Source organism: Somniosus microcephalus, chromosome 10 (genome assembly GCF_052327205.1).
Source record: "Somniosus microcephalus isolate GS21.2 chromosome 10, FLI_Smic_1.0, whole genome shotgun sequence".
Taxonomy (NCBI): Eukaryota; Metazoa; Chordata; class Chondrichthyes; order Squaliformes; family Somniosidae; genus Somniosus; species Somniosus microcephalus.
In genome coordinates, this window is record NC_140996.1 from 13,284,948 (window position 1) to 13,291,798 (window position 6,851).

A 6,851-nucleotide genomic window follows, 5' to 3' on the forward strand; every position below is an offset into this window, starting at 1 on the left:
CCGGGGAAAGACAAACATTCGTTCATGAGGCGTGGTATTAGTGGCCGTACACAATAGCGACCGTATCGAATGGAGCACATCCGAGAGGACTTCCTGCCAGCGGGAGATAGGGAGGCCCTTGGTCCTTAGAGCTAGAGTGACTGCTTTCCATACTGTCCCGTTCTCTCGCTCCACTTGGCCGTTACCCCGGGGGTTGTAGCTGGTGGTACGGCTCGTGGCGATCCCCTTGGACAGCATGTACTGGCGTAGCACTTCACTCATGAAGGACGCCCCCCTATCCGTATGGATGTAGCTCGGCATACCAAACAGGCAGAACAGGCTGTTGAGGCATTTAATGACCGTGGCGCTGGTCATGTCTGGGCAGGGGAAGGCGAATGGGAACCGGGAGTATTCGTCCACAATGTTCAGGAAGTAAACATTGCGGTCGACGGACGGGAGGGGGCCCTTGAAATCTAAGCTGAGCCGCTCAAAGGGCCGTGTAGCTTTGATTAAGTGGGCTCTATCTGGGCGGTAGAACCGAGGCTTGCACTCGCAAGTGCGGCAGTTCCTGGTCAGGGACCGAACTTCCTCAATCGAGTAGGGTAAGTTACGGGACTTTATGAAGTGGAACAGCCGCGTGACCCCTGGGTGGCAGAGGTCGTTGTGGAGGGTCTGTAGCCGATCCCCGGTGGCGCTGGCATACATCCCTCGTGAGAGGGCGTCAGGGGATTCGTTAAGGGCCCCTGGCCGGTAAATGATGTCGTACTCGAAGGTGGAGAGCTCGATCTGCCACCTAAGAATCTTATCATTTTTAATCTTCCCCCTCTGTTTATTATTGAACATAAACGCTACCGACCGCTGGTCGGTAAGTAGGGTGAAGCGTTTGCCGGCTAGGTAGTGGCGCCAGTGGCACACTGCCTCCACGATGGCTTGGGCCTCCTTTTCCACGGAGGAGTGTCTGATCTCGGGCCCTTGGAGGGTCCTCGAGAAGAAAGCTACGGGCCGCCCCGTCTGGTTGAGGGTGGCCGCCAAGGCAAAGTCAGACGCATCACTTTCCACTTGAAATGGAGTGTTCTCGTCCACTGCCTGTAGCGTGGCCCGCTCAATATCCTGCTTAATGCTTTTGAAGGCGGCGTGGGCCTCAGCAGAGAGCGGGAAAGAGGATGCTTTCAAGAGGGGGCGGGCTTTGTCGGAGTAGTTGGGGATCCATTGGGAATAATAAGAAAATAACCCCAGGCACCTTTTCAGGGCTTTGGGAGTGTTGGGCAGGGGCAGCTCCCGTAGGGGGCGCAATCGGTCGGGGTCTGGCCCGATTTCCCCATTCTCCACCACGCTGCCTAGTATGTAGAGGCGCGTGGTGTTGTAAACGCACTTGTCCTCGTTGTAGGTGAGGTTGAGTTTTTGTGCGGTTTTCAGGAACCTCTTGAGGTTCGAGTCGTGATCCTGCTGGTTGTGACCGCAGATGGTGATGCTGTCGAGGTAGGGGAAGGTTGCCTGCAAGTGGTGGTCATCGACCATGCGGTCCATCTCCCTCTGGAAGACCGAGACCCCATTCGTCACCCCAAAGGGGACTCTGAGGAATTGGTAGAGGCGTCCGTTCGCCTCGAAGGCGGTGTATGGGCGGTCCTCTGGTCTGATAGGGAGCTGGTGGTACGCTGGCTTGAGGTCGATGGTGGAGAACACCCGGTATTGGGCGATTTGGTTCACCATTTCTGATATGCGGGGTAGCGGGTAGGCGTCTAGTAGGGTGTACCTGTTGATCGTTTGACTATAGTCGATCACCATCCGTTTCTTCTCGCTACCCCTTACCACTACCACTTGGGCGCGCCACGGGCTGTTGCTGCGTTCAATAATGCGCTCTTTCAGGAGCCTGTCTACCTCGGTCGCGATAAACCGCCTGTCCTCCCAGCTGTACCTCCTGCTTTTGGTCGCTATTGGCCGGCAGTTAGGGGTAAGGTTCGCGAATAGCGAAGGCGGCTTTACCTTCAGGGTAGCCAGACCGCACACTGTGAGGGGCGGCTGGGACCCACCGTACTTGAGCGTGATGCTTTGGTGGTTGCACTGGAAATCCAGGCCCAAGATCACGCTCGCACATAGGTTCTTCATGATTAATACTTTAAAATTATCATATACAGTTCCGTTAACGCACAATTGTACCGTGCAGTAACCCAGAATGGTCGATGTCTGGGTTTTATCAGCCATAGAGATGGTACCCTGAATAGGGACCACCTTTAGGGAGAGTTGTTGTGCCAGTTCTGGGTGGATAAAGCTCTCCGTGCTTCCACTGTCAATTAAGCATTTAACCCGGCACCCGTTTACCTCGATGTCCACCATTGATCTGGATAGCGGGTGCGGCCTGGTCTGGTCCACTGTGACCGATGCCACTGTAGGGCCCTGATCGATACAAGATGGCGTCCATGCTGTCTGCTCACAAGATGGCGGACCCCACGAGGTCGGGCAAGATGGCGTCCAAGATGGCCGCTCCCACGGTGCACACGCGGCGGTGGCGGGTTTTCTGGCGGTTGGTTTTCCGGCGGGGTTCCCTCTGCACACCTTCCCGAAGTGCCCCTTCTTACCGCACTTAAAGCAGGTGGTGCCTTTCGCCGGGCACAGGTTTCTGGTGTGCTTTGGCTGCCCGCAGAAGTAGCAGTTGGGTCCCTGACACGTCGCGGCTGTCGTAGGGCTTCTGGGGGGAGAGCGGGGCCCAGCTGGTGTCGGGCTGTCGGGCGTGGAAGATGCCTTCCAAGATGGCGGCGCCCTCGGTGCACACGTGGCGGCGTGGACGGCGCGGGCTGAAGAGTAGGCATCCGAGTTTCTCTGGGCCACATCCAGGGATCACGCGGTGTCCGCAGCCTGTTTCAGGTCCAACCCCGTTTTTTCCAGCAGTCTTTGCCGGATGTAAGTGGAGCTGAGGCCTGTGATGAAGGCATCGCGAACAAGCTCGTCAGTGTACACTGCGGCTTTTACATCTCGGCACTTGCAGTCTTTGCCAAGCATTTTCAGGGTGCTTAGGAACTCCTCCACCGATTCCCCAGGTCGCTGTGCGCGGGTAGCGAGCAGGTGCCTAGCATACACCTCATTCGTAGGCTGCTGGTAATGCGCCTTTAAGATGTCGCAGGCGGCCAGGTACGTCTCGGCGTCTTGGATGAGGGGGTAAACCCGGTGGCTTACCCAATTCCGCAGAATTCCGAGTCTCATCCTCGCAGCGTCCGTAGCGTCTTTGACGGCTGCGGAATTGTCCAGGAAGAATTCCATACACTCAAACCAGTGTCCGAAGCGTGCTGATGCGTCCGGAGCATGTTGATCCAAATCCAAACGTTCGGGTTTCAGGAGTTGATCCACAGTGTTGAAAAATAAGTTAATAAAATTGATGTGCCTCAATAATTCCGAGACTCGAAGTTAGCAGAACAAAAACAAGGCTTTTATTAACTTAGAAAGTAACACGTAAGAGAGAGAGATGTCTTCCTTCTGGAGACTGAGGCCAGACTGAAGCTAGCTTACAAACGGGGCCAGGTATGGGTGGAGCCCTACACACAGCACATTCCAGCACATTCCAGTATACAATACAGCACATTCCAGTACACAATACAATGAGGTCTGGGGGAAGGGAAATGACACTGAAACCGATCTCAGTCACAGGCAGTGGTGAATGGAATATTTCATCACAGAAAGATGTGCTACAGGATTTTTAAGTTAATATAGCCTAGATTAGAAAGGCAAATCTATTCTTTATTTCAGTGAAGAAGACTGGAAAGGAAAGAGAAAAAAAATAAATTTCAAACATCTCTGCTTTGCAAAAGGTTTAAGAGCTGAAACTCTGGGAAAAGAAACTTTGGAGATTAAGGTTTAAACTGTAATATTTAAATAAGAACTTAAATGTGTATAAATGGCATAAGTGGTTGGGTTAAGAGAATAGGGAAATGGAAAAGTAAGTGGTTTCTACTTGATAGCCAAGTCTCGCTAGTTTTTTCCCCAAGAAACAGTTCTCCATCCCACGGTATCCAGGTCATAGTTTAAAATGGGTCCAATTCAACGGGGATACATGAACAAGTGTCTCCCCTTATAAGCAGCACACCACATATATTTTCTTCGATCGGCGCTTCCCCTTTACTAGGGACCAGGTTGGAGCCTGCGCCGTACACGGTCTGATCTGTTTTAATGGCGGTACAACCAAAGCGGGATAAGTTTTAAATTATTGCCATGGGGCCAGGAGCAGTGGGATATGGCACTAGTGCAAATCTGGCGAGTGGCATCCGGGCACCGGCTTCGAACCGACAACTCGCCGGTGCTATTTAAATCAGTCTGAGGCCTCAAACTAACCCTGATCTCTTCGCTGCTGAAATGGGGGCTAGCTGGCCTCTGCCCAAAAGTTAAAATGCACTCCCATGCATCTTGATGTCCACAGGCGACCGGTGAGCTGCTAGGTTACAAGTGTGTCAGCCGTGGCTCAGTGGGTAGCACGTCTTGCCTCTGAGGCAGAAGGACGTGGGTTCAAGTCCTCAATCCATGAGGCTTCAGCACAAAATCCAGGCAGACACTCCCAGTGCAGTCCTGAGGGAGTGCTGCAGTGTCGGAGGTGCCGTCTTTTGGATGAGATGTTAAACCGAAGCTACGTCTGCCCTCTCAGGTGGACGGTAAAGATCCCATGGCTCTATTTCGAAGAAGAGCAGGGGAGTTCTCCACGGTGTCCTGGGCCAATATTTATCCCTCAACCAACATCACTAAAACGGATTATCTGGTCATTATCACATTGCTGTTTTAGGGATCTTGCTTTGCGCCAATTATTGGCCGCGTTTCCTACATCACAAGAGTGACTACTTTTTAAAAGTATGCTGGGCTCCTGAACGGAAAGAAAAATCAGGCAGGCATATAATGGGCGGTGGAGTGGCACCCGCCTGCTTACCACTCCCACCAAAGGTTAAAATTGGCCCCCAATATTGGCTCCTTTATTATATGTAGTAATTGTGTCATCATCATTGTTCCTCCTGTACAGTTATCATCGTCAGTCAACTACACAAAGCCATCACTGCCTTTCAAGACGCTGACTACAGACAAAAATAAATACAGCCAAACGTAAACAACAACAACAACTTGCATTTCTATGGCGCCTTTAACATAGTAAAACGTCCCAAGGCGCTTCACAGGAGCGATTATTAGGCAAAATTTGACACCGAGCCACGTGAGAAGATGTATGACAGGTGTCCAAAAGCACGGTCAAAGTGGTAGATTTTAAGGCACATCTCAAAGGAGGAGAGAGAGGTGGAGAGGTGGAGAGGTTTAGGGAGGGAATTCCAGATTTCAGGGCCCAGGCAGCTGAAGGCACAGCCGCTTGTGGTGGGGCGATGGAAATTGGGGGATGCGAATGACTCCTATGAGCTCTACTTTATTCATTATAATTATGTAGATAAATAGCTATATTTTTCAGATTTCAGGTGACCTCATACACTCTTGTGATCTGAGATTACCTGAGCCATCTATGAGATCTGACGAAAGGTCATCGAGCCGAAACGTTAACTCTGTTCCTTTCTCTCCACAGATGCTGCCTGACCTGCTGAGTATTTCCAGCGCTCTCCTTGATCTTCCTTGCTGCAATGCTCCATCTCACCCTCAGTGAGCTTCCCACTGGAGTGGAGCTAACTTACAGAACAAACGGGAAACTGTTCAATCTCCGTCGCCTCCAGTCCAGATCCAAGGTCGTCCCATCCTCTGTCGTCGAATTACAGCATGCAGACGATGTTTGCGTCTGTGCTCACTCGGAGGTCGAACTCCAAACCATCGTCAACACCTTCACTGAAGCATACAAGAGCATGGGCCTTACCCTAAACATCCATAAGACAAAGGTCCTCTACCAACCTGCCCCCGCCACACAGTGCTGCCCCCCGATTATCAAAATCCACGACAAGGCCTTGGTCAACGTGGACCACTTTCCATACCTCGGGAGCCTACTGTCAACAAGGGCAGACGTCGATGACGAAGTCCAACACTGCCTTCAGTGTGCCAGTGCAGCCTTCGGTCACCTGAGGAAGAGAGTGTTTGAAGACCAGGACCTCAAATCCGGCACTAAGCTCATGGTCTACAGGGCGGCAGTGATACCCGCCTTGCTGTATGCCTCAGAGACATGGATCGTGTACAGCAGGCACCTCAAAGCACTGGAGAGGTACCACCAATGCTGCCTCCGCAAGATCCTGCAAATCCATCGTCAGGATAGGTGCACCATGTCAGTGTTCTTGCTCAGGCCAACATCCCCAGCATCGAAGCTTTGACCACGCTCAATCAGCTCCGATGGACGGGTCACATTGTCCGCATGCCCGATACGAGACTCCCAAAACAAGCGCTCTACTCGGAGCTCCGGCATGGCAAGAGAGCCCCAGGTGGGCAGAGGAAACGCTTCAAGGACACCCTCAAAGCCTCCTTGAAAAAGTGTAACATCCCCACCGACACCTGGGAATCCCTGGCCCAAGACCGCACAAAGTGAAAGAGAAGCATCTGGGAAGACGCCGAACACCTCGAGTCTCTTCGCCGGGAGCAAATGGAAGCCAAGCGCAGGCAGCGCAAGGAGCGCACGTCAACCCAAGCACCCCACCCGCCCCTTCAACCACCATCTGCCCCACCTGTGACAGAGACTGTAGGTCCCGCATTGGACTCATCAGTCACCTGAGAACTCATTTTTAATGTGGAAGCAAGTCATCCTCGGTTGCGAGGGACTGCCTAAGAAGAAGATTTCCAGCATTTTCTGCTTTTATTTCAGCTTTCCAGCATCCGCAGTATTTTGCATTTGTATGCGATCACTCTCAGGTATGCTCCTCTCTATGTAAATGATGTGTAAATCTTACCAATAAACACTCAAGAATCATTATGCAGAGACTAAAACT